The sequence below is a fragment of the Bos indicus x Bos taurus genome, chromosome 20 (assembly GCF_003369695.1).
Source record: "Bos indicus x Bos taurus breed Angus x Brahman F1 hybrid chromosome 20, Bos_hybrid_MaternalHap_v2.0, whole genome shotgun sequence".
Taxonomy (NCBI): Eukaryota; Metazoa; Chordata; class Mammalia; order Artiodactyla; family Bovidae; genus Bos; species Bos indicus x Bos taurus.
Window position 1 is genome coordinate 7,642,688 of NC_040095.1, and position 13,681 is coordinate 7,656,368.

Genomic DNA, 13,681 nt, shown 5'->3' on the forward strand with positions numbered 1-13,681 from the left:
GACCCAGGGATCAAACTGGGGTTTCCTGCATTTCAGGTGGATTCTTTACCAACTGAGTTATGAGGGGAGCCCTATATGAGGAAGATAAAGTTGAAGATAATAAAACATTGTCAAGTCAGAATGCCTCATTTTTTGTGACTCTGGCTAACTTACTTGATCTCCAAAAACATTTACAAAGTATCCTCATCCATAAAGAAGCAGATAATTATGGTGCTTTCTTCATAGTGTGGTTATAAGGATTAAATGAGTTCAGACATGAGAAGCACTTAACACATGCCTGGCACTTAGCAATTGCTCAATAAATATTGTCACTGTTATATTTGATGTTTTGTTATTATTAATGGTGATTTTACCATGTTCAGTGTGAGGTACAAGGTTATTAATATTAATCATAGTGTATTATCCTAACAGTAGATTCTTAATACCTGTAAATTACTTTAATAAGTTACAGCCACAGCAAATGCCATCCTCACTGACATCCCAGTAACGTTTCTTGAGTGGGTGCAAAAGGGTTAGTGCTGCCTCTGCTCCATCAGAAGCGGCCCTAATCCTACCACCTGTCTTATTTATGTCATGACTTAAAATCCAGGTAAGCCCATGGGAGTGAGTTGAGAAATGAAAAAACATTAATAACTGTTGCACTAATGTACCAGAAGTTAAAAAAAAAAAAACTCTATTCTTCATGGAAAATCCTGGACAACAATATAAAATTCAAATATAAATATGTATGAGCCAAATGGCCCTGGGCTCAGATTCTACATCTAAGTATACCTCTCCCTACAGAACAGTGAAGTGAAATTTAATTAAGCTTCTTGAGGAAATATACAATGTAAAAGCAAAACTTCATGTCTACAGTGTCTTGTTTTATCAAATTATTTAAATAGATGGAATATAACATACAAAACCCATAAATACTTCTTAAGTATAATTTTTATGATCAATTACTATACATTTTTATGCTAATTACAAAAAAAATAAAAGCATGTTCTAAAGGGTATAAACCAAGAATCTGACAAATCTCAATGTGTTCTGAAGAAAATACTTGCTCATTTATCATTTTCCAGAATGTTTGAAAAACAACCATAAATAACATGACCCTCTGAGCTGTAATTAATCCAGCTTAACTGCTCTACAATGTCTTAAATTCACAGACTATAAAATAGCTGGCTGGGGAGTCTGGTCATGCCCCTTTTTAAATATTTTGATCATGGCTAAATTAAGACTTCATTGATAATTAGACTATCTAAGAACTAACATTACACTCAACTAAACAGTTGCAAACAATTGATGGATTTTCTATCTTAAAGACACAGAACCAAATGAAATATTCCCCCAAATTGTCTGGCGCCAGTGAATGCATTGCCATTTAGTCAATATCCAAGTTCATAATTACCAAGAGAGCAAGTCCTATGTTCAAAACTGACCCTCACATCTCAAGGCTGAGCAGGACCAAGAACTACTTCCATGTTCATATACACAGGTATAAAGTCACTTGGATTCAATGTTTCTTCCACAAACACATCTACCTGGCCCAATATAGCAGATCAGAATGTATACAGAGGTGATACACAGCAGTAAAATAAACTTTAAGATAGCAGAGCTACTTGGACCAAGTTGGTGTATAATTTGTTTTCCACATGATTAATTTAATCAGTATTTTAGAAAATGATGTAATTTGTTTACAAAGACAGATCTATAATCTCTTATCTGTGATTCTGAAATCTAGAAATCTCTGAAAATCAAAACTTTTTTTCTTATATTTGGTTCAAAAACATATTTCGTGACCTGAGCTGAACCACATGGGGTCATGTATTTATCTTTATTTATCCCACTGTACATTCATATATTTTCTTGCAGAAATACTGCAGTACTTGATGATGGCACTGCCTCAGTATCTCCTATGCAAGTCATATCATATATAACAGCTCTCTGCCAATAAGACCTGAACATTTTGAATTCCAAAACAAATACAGAAGAGACCGTAGATCCTTATACAATTAACCATAGCAAAGGTTGTTTTTCTTTAGTCACCAAGTCCTGTCTGTCTCTTTTGCGACCCCATGGACTATAGCCCGCCAAGCTCCTCTGTCCATGGTATTTCCCAGGCAAGAATGCTAGAGTGGGTTGCCATTTCCTTTTCCAGGAGATCTTCCCAACCCAGAAATCAAACCCACATCTCCTGATTTGGCAGGTGGATTCTTTACCACTGAGCCACCAGGGAAGCCCTTAGCAGATATCAGACCAATATTTCCCATAATTTTGCCATTCCTCTATGAAATTCACTGTTTTGCCATGTCTACATATCACCTACATTATTATATACTCTAGTTCTTGTTTTTAGATTAACTCATCATTTTCCTTTGATTAAAACTAATTTTCATAGAAAAACCTTATCCTCACTATAAACAGAAAACCAGTATTTCCTGTTGAAAGTAGAACAGAATTACACATACTAAAACAAGGAAACACAGAACAATGAAACTACATTCTGACCAAACACAGTTGCCTATCAAAGTTGGGGATCTTCAGAGCCTGCTCTCTGTCATAAAGGGAGATCCTGAAAGATTTCAGTTCAGTTGCTCAGTCATGTCCAACTCTTTGTGACCCCATGAATCGCAGCATGCCAGGCCTCCCTGTCCATCACCAACTCCCGGAGTTCATTCAGACTCACATCCATCGAGTCAGTGATGCCATCCAGCCACCTCATCCTTTGTTGTCCCCTTCTCCTCCTGCCCTCAATCCCTCCCAGCATCAGAGTCTTTTCCAATGAGTCAACTCTTCGCATGAGGTGGCCAAAGGACTGGAGTTTCAGCTTTAGCATCATTTCTTCCAAAGAAATCCCAGGGCTGATCTCCTTCAGAATGGACTGGTTGGATCTCCTTGCAGTCCAAGGGACTCTCAAGAGTCTTCTCCAACACCACAGTTCAAAAGCATCAATTCTTTGGCGCTCAGCTTTCTTCACAGTCCAACTCTCACATCCATACATAACCACTGGAAAAACCATAGCCTTGACTAGACAGACATTTGTTGGCAAAGTAATATCTCTGCTTTTCAATATGCTATCTAGGTTGGTCATGACTTTTCTTCCAAGCAGTAAGCGTCTTTTAATTTCATGGCTGCAGTCACCATCTGCAGTGATTTTGGGGCCCCCAAAAATAAAGTCTGACACTGTTTCCACTGTTTCCCCATCTATTTCCCATGAAGTGATGGGACCGGATACCATGATCTTCGTTTTCTGAATGTTGAGCTTTAAGCCAACTTTTTCGCTCTCTTCTTTCACCTTCATCAAGAAGCTTTTTAGTTCCTCTTCACTTTCTGCCATAAGGGTGGTGTCATCTGCATATCTGAGGTTATTGGTATTTCTCCCGGCAAACTTGATTCCAGCTTGTGCTTCTTCCAGTCCAGTGTTTCTCATGATGTACTCTGCATATAAGTTAAATAAGCAGGGTGACAATATACAGCCTTGACATACTCCTTTTCCTATTTGGAACCAGTCTGTTGTTCCCTGTCCAGTTCTAACTGTTGCTTCCTGACCTGCATACAGATTTCTCAAGAGGCAGGTCAGGTGGTCTGGTATTCCCATCTCTTTCAGAATTTTCTACCGTTTATTGTGATCCACACAGTCAAAGGCTTTGGCACAGTCAATAAAGCAGAAATAGATGTTTTTCTGGAACCCTCTTGCTTTTTCGATGATCCAGTGGATGTTGGCAATTTGATCTCTGGTTCCTCTGCCTTTTCTAAAACCAGCTTGAACGTCAGGAAGTTCACGGTTCACATATTGCTGAAGCCTGGCTTGGAGAATTTTGAGCATTACTTTACTAGCATGTGAGATGAGTGCAATTGTGCAGTAGTTTGAGCATTCTTTGGCATTGCCTTTCTTTAGGATTGGAATGAAAACTGACCTTTTCCAGTCCTGTGGCCACTGCTGAGTTTTCCAAATTTGCTGGCATATCCAGTGCAGCACTTTCACGGCATCATCTTTCAGGATTTGAAAGAGCTCAACTGGAATTTCATCACCTCCACTAGCTTTGTTCGTAGTGATGCTTTCTAAGGCCCACTTGACTTCACATTCCAGGATGTCTGGCTCTAGGTCAGTGATCACATCATTGTGATTATCTGGGTCATGAAGATCTTTTTTGTACAATTCTTCTGTGTATTCTTGCCATCTCTTCTTAATATCTTCTGCTTCGTTAGGTCCATACCATTTCTGTCCTTTATTGAGCCCATCTTTGCATGAAATGTTCCCTTGGTATCTCTAATTTTCTTGAAGAGATCTCTAGTCTTTCCCATTCTGTTGTTTTCCTCTATTTCTTTGCACTGATCGCTGAGGAAGGCTTTCTTATCTCTCCTTGCTATTCTTTGGAACTCTGCATTCAGTTGTTTATATCTTTCCTTTTCTCCTTTGCTTTTCGCTTCTCTTCTTTTCACAGCTATTTGTAAGGCCTCCTCAGACAGCCATTTTGCTTTTTTGCATTTCTTTTCCATGGGGATGGTCTTGATCCCTGTCTCCTGTACAATGTCATGAACCTCTGTCCATAGTTCATCAGGCACTCTATCTATCAGATCTAGGCCCTTAAATCTATTTCTCACTTCCACTGTATAATCATAAGGGATTTGATTTAGGTCATACCTGAATGGTCTAGTGGTTTTCCCTACTTTCTTCAATTTCAGTCTGAATTTGGCAATAAGGAGTTCATGATCTGAGCCACAGTCAGCTCCTGGTCTTGTTTTTTGTTGACTGTATAGAGCTTCTCCATCTTTGGCTGCAAAGAACATAATCAATCTGATTTTGGTGTTGACCATCTGGTGATGTCCATGTGTAGAGTCTTCTCTTGTGTTGTTGGAAGAGGGTGTTTGCTATGAACAGTGCATTTTCTTGGCAAAACTCTATCAGTATTTGCCCTGTTTCATTCCGTATTCCAAGGCCAAATTTGCCTGTTACTCCAGGTGTTTCTTGACTTCCTACTTTTGCATCCAGTCCCCTATAATGAAAAGGGCATCTTTTTTGGGTGTTAGTTCTAAAAGGTCTTGTAGGTCTTCATAGAACCGTTCAACTTCATCTTCTTCAGCGTTACTGGTTGGGGCATAGACTTGGATTACTGTGATATTGAATGGTTTGCCTTGGAAACAAATAGAGATCATTCTGTCGTTTTTGAGATTGCATCCAAGTACTGCATTCTGGAATCTTTTGTTGACCATGATGGCTACTCCATTTCTTCTGAGGGACTCCTGTCCGCAGTAGTAGATATAATGGTCATCTGAGTTAAATTCACCCATTCCAGTCCATTTCAGTTCGCTGATTCCTAGAAAGTCGACGTTCACTCTTGCCATCTCCTGTTTGACCACTTCCAATTTGCCTTGATTCATGGACCTGACATTCCAGGTTCCTATGCAATATTGCTCTTTACAGCATCGGACCTTGCTTCTATCTCCAGTCGCATCCACAGCTGGGTATTGTTTTTGCTTTGGCTCCATCCCTTCATTCTTTCTGGAGTTATTTCTCCACTGCTCTCCAGTAGCATATTGGGCACCTACTGACCTGGGGAGTTCCTCTTTAGTATCCTATCACTTTGCCTTTTCACACTGTTCATGGGAACAGTATGAAAGGTCTGGGAGATGTTACAAGGGCAATGGTGCCAACTGACTTCCTCCTTGAATCAGAGTTAGAAGAAAACGGAAAAGGAAATACCTGCCTTACTAGGTGACTCAGAGTCATCTCGTGTTAGGCTGGGACACCATATCAAAGATCAACAGTGGCCAGAGGACTTACCCTACACTTGGGACAACTGGCCTAGACCATGTCTTCATCCTGTCCCTTAGGAAATGATAGTAAGCCTTGTTGATGGAGGGCACGGCTATACAAAATCTTAAAAGAGTAGCAAGAAAGAAAATCCCCTCTCTCCATCTGTCATCCAAAACCTGCCATGTAGATTTTTCTGGGTCACACACTGCAACTGTTTATAAAACTGGCCCCCAAATCCTTTGCAGTGTAACTCCCTGAAGCATCCATAGCCTCCACTTGCCAGGATATATCAAAAGATAACAGGACCTAGAAGTGAATACAGACTAATAACCCAAAAGAGGACACAGACTTACTAGACTTCCACTCTTTTACTAACTTCAATACCAGTTACTACAAATAAGGAGCTGCAGACCAGCAGAAATAAGATTTATTGTGGAAAGAAAAGAGTCGTATACAGTATCTTCAAATAAACATCAGTTACATACATTCATATTAAAGTGATTAATGCTCTATTGCTAGTTTCAGTTCAAAGAAAAACCTACAAGTTTCATAAAAAAAATCTTATCAAGATTTTCAAGATATATGATTTAATTACTTCCATATGTAACCACTTTAGTAGTGAATTAAGGGAAAAATTATTGCTCCCCCTGCAAAAAAAAATATATCCTTCAGGTCTTTCTTCAATGAACATACAGAAATAATTTACAATAAAAAAATCAACTCTTTGTCCTAAATGAATGCTGATTTGTAAACAGTTTTTCTTAGCAAAAAAATTAATTGTAGAGTTTTGCTGATAGTATTAATTTTTAGTATTTGGTAAACTCATATTTCAGAGATGGTTTAAAAGTAACAAAAACTCAATTCCCATCCAATAGCTGCCAATTTTAAATGAGTAAAGAGCAGTGCTCTGCAGTCATTAAGAACAAGGGTCTTGGAATGCTTGGATTCAAAGTTCTACTCCACCATCTATTAGCTGTGTGACGCTGGGCAAGTTACTTAACCTCTTCATATCTCCACTACCTGATCTATAAAATAGGGATGATAATACATCTCTCTCATCGAATTGCTGTATGTATTAAATAGTTCAAACTTTAAGTGATTAGAACACAATCTGAAACAAAGGATTTTAACCTGACACAAACTAATGCTTGCTATTATTAGAAAAGTAAACGAGGTTATATAATTTTAATTCTCTCATGGAGTTTTGAGGGTCCCTTGGACTGCAAGGAGATCCAACCAGTCCATTCTGAAGGAGATCAGTCCTGGGTGTTCTTTGGAAGGAATGATGCTAAAGCTGAAACTCCAGTACTTTGGCCACCTGATGCAAAGAGGTGACTCGTTGGAAAAGAGTCTGATGCTGGGAGGGATTGGGGGCAGGAGGAGAAGGGGATGACAGAGGATGAGATGGCTGGATGGCATCACCAACTCGATGGACATGAGTCTGAGTGAACTCCCGGAGTTGGTGATGGACAGGGAGGCCTGGCGTGCTGCGATTCATGGGGTCGCAAAGAGTCGGACACGACTGAGCGACTGAACTGAACTGATGTAGTTTTGCTTCTTAAAAAAAAAACAATTTCAACTTTGGTTATAACTTGACACATATAAAACCAATCCAAGGCAACTGGAATTGCACAAAACATTCTGTTTACTACATGAAGAGCTCCTAAACTGTTTTAACTCTTATTTCCAGATTCAGTTCACATTAAAAAACTTTGCCAAGTTCATCCTGAACACAGTAACCAAAACAACAAACCCAACCAGCCGGTAAAATTTACCTCCAGCAATTTAAGGATGAGATCTTACGAAATGGGAGAGATTATAAGAGCAGGACGAACAAAGCATCCAGTCAGACAATCAGAGACAGCGTTTCTCAAGAACAAAGGGAAGATTTCAGAAACTACGATGTTCTAACATGATGAAGTGGACTCGGGCCAGGTTCTCCCTGCAGAATGCCTGGAGGATAAACAGTAACTCCAAGGGGATCTCCAGCTCTCTCTGCCCCGCACCCGCCTGCCCTTTATTCTCCCTGCTCTGTAATGTGATCTGTGGGACGTCTCCCTGCAGCAGAAGTTTTCAGCAGCACTCCTCGCTATACTAGACACGCTAGTGAGGTGACGCACAAGAGACATTCACCTGGAGCGGGAAGGGGAATCCAGCGGATAGTGAGGCCGGAAAGGCGGGGGCATGCCTGTTCTCTGACACCAAATCTGTCCCCGCCCTGGCAGGAAACAGTTAAGAGCATTGACCGCTCTACAGCCTCTGCAACCTGACTTCTAATGAAATCCAACTCTGCCTCAAGAAGCCAAGGGCCTAGTAGGCAGTAAGGGAAAGCGTGGCCTATTTGCCTGGTTACATAAGAGACCCACACCCAGACATAAACAAACCTGACTACGGCAGCTTCTGCAAACCTGCTGCTGACCTGGGTTGACTCACTCTGGGTACCAAGCTCTCGCTGCTAAAGGCAGAACAGGGCCTCTGAGTTCACCTCTCCTGTGTGCGTGTGTGTTTCTCTCTTTCATTCACTCATTCATTCATTCAGTTTTTTTTAGACCTAGAAGCTTATGAACACAGCAAAAGAGTTTATTGAGAATGACTAACCATTACAAAAAAAAGCAGGTAAAGCTGACTTTTAAGGTCAGTGCCCAGCACTGCACCTAACCCATGCCCTTCCGGTTACAGAATCTGGAGGTCAGCTCTCCTGTGACCTACAGCAGCCTCTGGTGCAGATGACTGCCTTTTTGCCCCCTTCTCTCTCTCTCCCCCACACCTTTCCTTCTCAGTCTCCCTCATCTTCTAGATTTGGCAAGTTGCAGTGCTGCACAGCCAATCCTCAAACCTCTTTTCTTTCTCTCTGCACTCATTCTCCCGGTCCTCTGACAGTACGGCATTACGTACCACGATAAGATGACAACTCCCAAATTTTCACCCCCATCCCAGCTCTCTCCCCTGAATACAACTGTCTCCTTGGTATTGCCACTGAGTTGTACAGCAGCCATGTCAAACACAACAGGTGTGAAACACAACTCACCATTTTCCCTCCTACACCGACTCCTCCCAGGAGATAGCAACTCTTGCACTGTTCTCTTTCACAACCTATAGACCCAGAACCTGACCTTTCCTCATCACTCCACTACTACCCAGGGCACCACCGCCACCTTCTTGTCAAGACTACCACAAGGTATCATCTCCGCACTGGCCACCTTCCATCCGCTTCTCTGTCCTTCACAGCAGAGGCAGTGCACTTCTTTCACAGACGAAATCAAATCATGCTCTGCCTCCACAGAATTTTCCAGTGGCTTCCCACCTCATTCTGAGTTAGAGCCAAACTTTACCACAACCTACAGAGTCTCACCAAACTGGCCTGGGGCCCCATTCCCATGCTGAGGGTGGAGAGGCTCCCACACACTCAAGCGATTCTTGGACATAAGCTGACTGTCCTACAGCTCAACTCTACTCTGACACTGCCTACCAGAAGACAGCGTCAGATTCCAAAGGCTGAGCGTTCAATCCTACAAACTGCCACCCCGATAAATTTCAGATGCCAAGTGCAAGCTCAGGTTGTTACCTGTACTTCTGATCAACTGGCTATAAATCCAAAGTTCCCAGAATTTCTTCCCGGGGCTTGATCAACTTGCTAGAGTGAGTGACTCATGGTCCTCAAATACACATTTTACTTACCAGATCACCAGCTTATCATAAAAGGATATAACGCAGGAGTAGCCAGAGGGAAGGGATATACAGGGCAAGATATAGGGAAGGGGTATGGTGCTTTTGCGTCCTCTCCTATCAGACCAGTCACCTGATACTTCCATGTGTTCACCAACTGAAGCTCCCCAAACCCTTCTGGGGTTTTGTGGAGGCTTCACTAAACAGACATGATTGATTAAATCTCTGGCCATTGTTGATTACTCAATCTTCAGCCCCCATCCTTAGATCCAAAGTCATCTCATCAAACACACCAAAAGCACCTGTATCATTCTCAGCACTTGGAACCTTCCAAGGGTTTTAGCTGCTCTGTGACCCCCCCCCAAAAAAAGCAGCTAAAGACCAAATATTATTTCTTATTATAAACAAAATATCACAATTACATAATCTCCCCCTCCTCCACCCTAAACCAAACTCTCTGAAGTCTGCCCCTTGGTCTACCATCCATGCTGGCCCTGCTGTTCTGTGCCCCAGGCCATTTTCACCTGCTGTTCTATCAGAAGTTCTTTTCTCCTGGATACACAGAAGACTTGCTCCTTCCCTTACTTTCTTCCACTCTCTACGCAAACGTTATCACAGAAGCTGACCCTTATATGTATCAAATAGCAACCCCCTACGCTCTTGTCTTATTTTCTCCTACACCACGTAACATCACCTAGCATATCATGTATTTATCATGTATTGTCTGTTTCCTTCTACTAGAATGTAAGCTCCAGAGAAGGGCGACTTTGAATGCTTTGTTCACTCCCCCAGTGCCCAGAACCACATCAGATACATAGTACATACTCGGTAAAATATTCTCCAAAGGAGTGAATACTTTCTCATTGAGAAAAGGACAGAACCCCTGCACCCAGTACAACAAAACACCACTCTCTTATGGTCTGGCAAGGTTTTCTCTGATTCTGAGGGGTTTCCTGTTGCCTAGCTGTTCTTGTACTACTCCAGGTGGTGATGGGAGTGTCACTTTCGTATTCCTCTCATTCATCCACCCATTTACTCATTCATTCTTTTTCAGCACTTACTGAGTGTCTACTGACTACTGGTCCCCACGCTCCCTGGCCTCCGGCCTCCAGCCTCCGCCTCTGATGTCCCCAAAGCACAGTCACTATGGACGACCCCCAGGAGGTCCCCGCACAAGACTCAAGAGTCACGAGGCTGTCCTCCTCCTCGGGGCACTTCCTGCCTGCTTCCTCTGTGTTTTGTTCTGTGTCGTCTACCACACTGCAGTGATGACAGTCTCATTTTGCCCCTCCTGTTAGGATAAGTAACTGTTCTGGTTGGTGTCTGAGCTGAAAACAGACACCCCATTGTGCAGACCATCACAGATGTTAAGGGTTTCCTGTGTGACTCTATCGATGTGCCCTCTCTAGCAATAGCCCAGAAATATTACTCTTTAATCTCTCATTTAAAATATCAGGTAGGTTATTTTTAAAGGAATAATGGGACTTCCCAGGTGGCACTAGTGGTAAAAAATAAAAATAAAAAAAAACCCCACCTGCCAATGCAGGTGATATAAGAGATGTTGAGTTCAATCCCTGGGTCAGGAAGATCCCCTGGAGGAGGGCATGGCAACCCACTCCAGTATTCTTGCCTGGAGAATCCCATGGACAGAGGAGCCTGGTGGGCTACAGTCCATGGGGTTGCAAAGAATTGAACTGGACTGAAGTGACTGAGCATGCATACACAGGTAGGTTTGCAAAGTAAAGGTACTTGAAGAAGATGATCGGGGCTGGGGGAGGGGGGAACATTAAAAGGGAGACAGTAGAAGCCAACAATTAGATACTTGAGGAGTAAGCATCTACTGGACACCTGTGCCATACTGGATACTTACACGGGTTAATGTCACTATTTTAGCTATCACAGATAGAGCTCTGAACCAAGCACCATACGATTTTTATATATTAACTTGTTTGATTCCCAAAGCCACCCATTAAAAGCCACGCTATTTGTTATTTTTGCAGATTAGGAAACTGTGGTGCTATTTAATGACCTTACCAAGGTCCCACAACCAGGAAACAGCAACTCTAGAGAGGCAGGTATTCTCCCAGGTAGGTCAAAGTACTTTATCTAATAATTGGAATTACTCAGTGTCCTACTTTACAAAACCAAAGACATTGGTATTTGAGCAATGTCTGGTATTTTCCATTAGGAAGTTTCATTAATAGGTTACAGTATGACTTGTACCCCAGTGATTTCTTCACTTCCTGCCCCTGGAGACCTACTGCCAGAATACAATGTGATCTGTGCTGAGAAAACACTCATGCAATAGTAAAGACATGATTTCATTTGGTTTACCCACAGAATCACATGCAAGGTAACCAGGAGAAAAAACTGAGACGATACACGGATGCTAATTTCTATTTCTAGGTGACGGACGAAGCACAGGTGGTTTTCCACTTTCAACACTTTCCTGTCTGTAATTTCTAGATTTCTGATAACCATTTTTACAACTAAAATAAGGGGGGAAAACTAAGTCATGGTTTAAAAACTTGCCTCCTGTTATGAAAGGACAGCTGTGGGATCTCATGCAAAATAGATTATCAGTAAATCAACTGTATCGGGTAATAGGCATGTAAATGTGTTCGCTGGAAAAGTTGTACCCAAGCATCCACAGTATTGTTTTAAATACCTGCTAACCCCACTCTCCCTAACCACAGGAGGTATTACCACGTTCATTTTGGAGACAAGGAGGTCTACAAAGGACAGCGGTCACCTCGAGACATTAAACGGTAGACGCAAATGCAAACACAGTGCTGACAGAAAAGTCCTTTCTCACTGCAGTTCACTACCTCCCAAGTTCAAAGGGAGCTCTGCCAAATCCTAAAGCATACAGATAGTCTTTTCTACCCGTGGTCCTAGTGTGTTGCAGAGGAAAGAACAAAGCTGCCCTCACAAATGCGCATGAATATTGTTGAGGTACATTCAACCTTTCTCTTCTTGCCTAGTCTTTCTCTAATCCCTCTTGGGATTTTCCTGATATTGGGTTGGCTGAAAAGTTCGTTCAAGTTTTTCTGTATGACTTCATGGAAAAATCCAAACAAACCTGTTGGCTAACCCAACTTTAGTCCTGACCTGGAACATCTCTTGGCCTCACTCTTCTGAGTTGGACTTTAGGTTACAAAGGGAAACCATCCAAACTCCAAGATGAGCCTCAGCCCAGGAATTTCCTGAGGGTCACAGACAAGCTAACATTACTCAGAAGACTAGTTCACACCAAGATGAGTCTGGGAGAACCCAGGGAACGTTTATCTACCAAACTGATGCTAAGTCACTTCAGTCGTGTCTGACTCTGCGACCCCATAGACGGCAGCCCACCAGGCTCCCCCGTCCCTGGGATTCTCCAGGCAAGAACACTGGAGTGGGTTACCATTTCCTCCTCCAATGCATGAAAGTGAAAAGTAAAAGTGAAGTCACTCAGTCATGTCCGACTCTTAGCGACCCCATGGACTGCAGCCTACCAGGCTCCTCTGTCCATGGGATTTTCCAGGCAAGAGTACTGGAGTGGGTTGCCATTGCCTTCTCCGAGTCTACCAAACTACAGTGGCTCAAACATGGTTCCAAATGTCCAATTCACCCTCAGAACTCACCTCATACTCCTGGGATCCTGTGAAAAAAGAAACGTGAGCCCTGACATGAGATCAGGCCTCTCAACCAGCCCTATCTGCAGCTATAACAGCTGATAACCGAAGTGAACAGATCTAGAGGTACTGGGGGTGAACCTTGTTTCTCCAGCCCTGGGCCTTGGAACCACTGCTGAAAACTCCTTCACAACAACAAGTTACAACTTGGCGCTCTAAAATCAGATCCTGAAAGCAGCCCTTTCTGCTGCTTTGAGAGGCCTAATTATCAAAATTATTGAGGAATAAAACTAACCTTTTCCCTCATAATACACTGGAGGCACCAAGGGAGGTAGGGAAAAAGAAGGAAGAGAGGAAAAGAAAACAGAGGCTCAGAGACGCTACAGCTTTTCCCTCACCCTTTCCAGGTCTTCATTCCTAATTGTAGTAGTGCAAAGTAGCCCTCAAGAGAACACATGTTTATGTTTGAAAAAGGACGACTCAAAGATGAAAATAACTTCCCCCAAGCTATCAAGGAGATGTTCAGTCATGTGTGGTGTGCAGGCTTTGGTGTGATTAGATTTAATCAGCAATTCCTGTCCTTCTTGAGGCAGTTCTCCAAAGCCTGCAGCCAATTTGTCAAAAGACAGAAAAAACAGGCAAGCTGAGAGGAAAG

At 42.3% G+C, this 13,681-nt stretch overlaps 1 protein-coding gene across 12 annotated transcripts in view; it reads right to left on the bottom strand.

Moving 5' to 3' along the window:
* The window catches only part of ARHGEF28 (Rho guanine nucleotide exchange factor 28), a 339,789-nt gene that overhangs the window by 109,808 nt on the left and 216,300 nt on the right, over nucleotides 1–13,681 (bottom strand). The gene's annotated exons all lie outside the window — the stretch shown is intronic.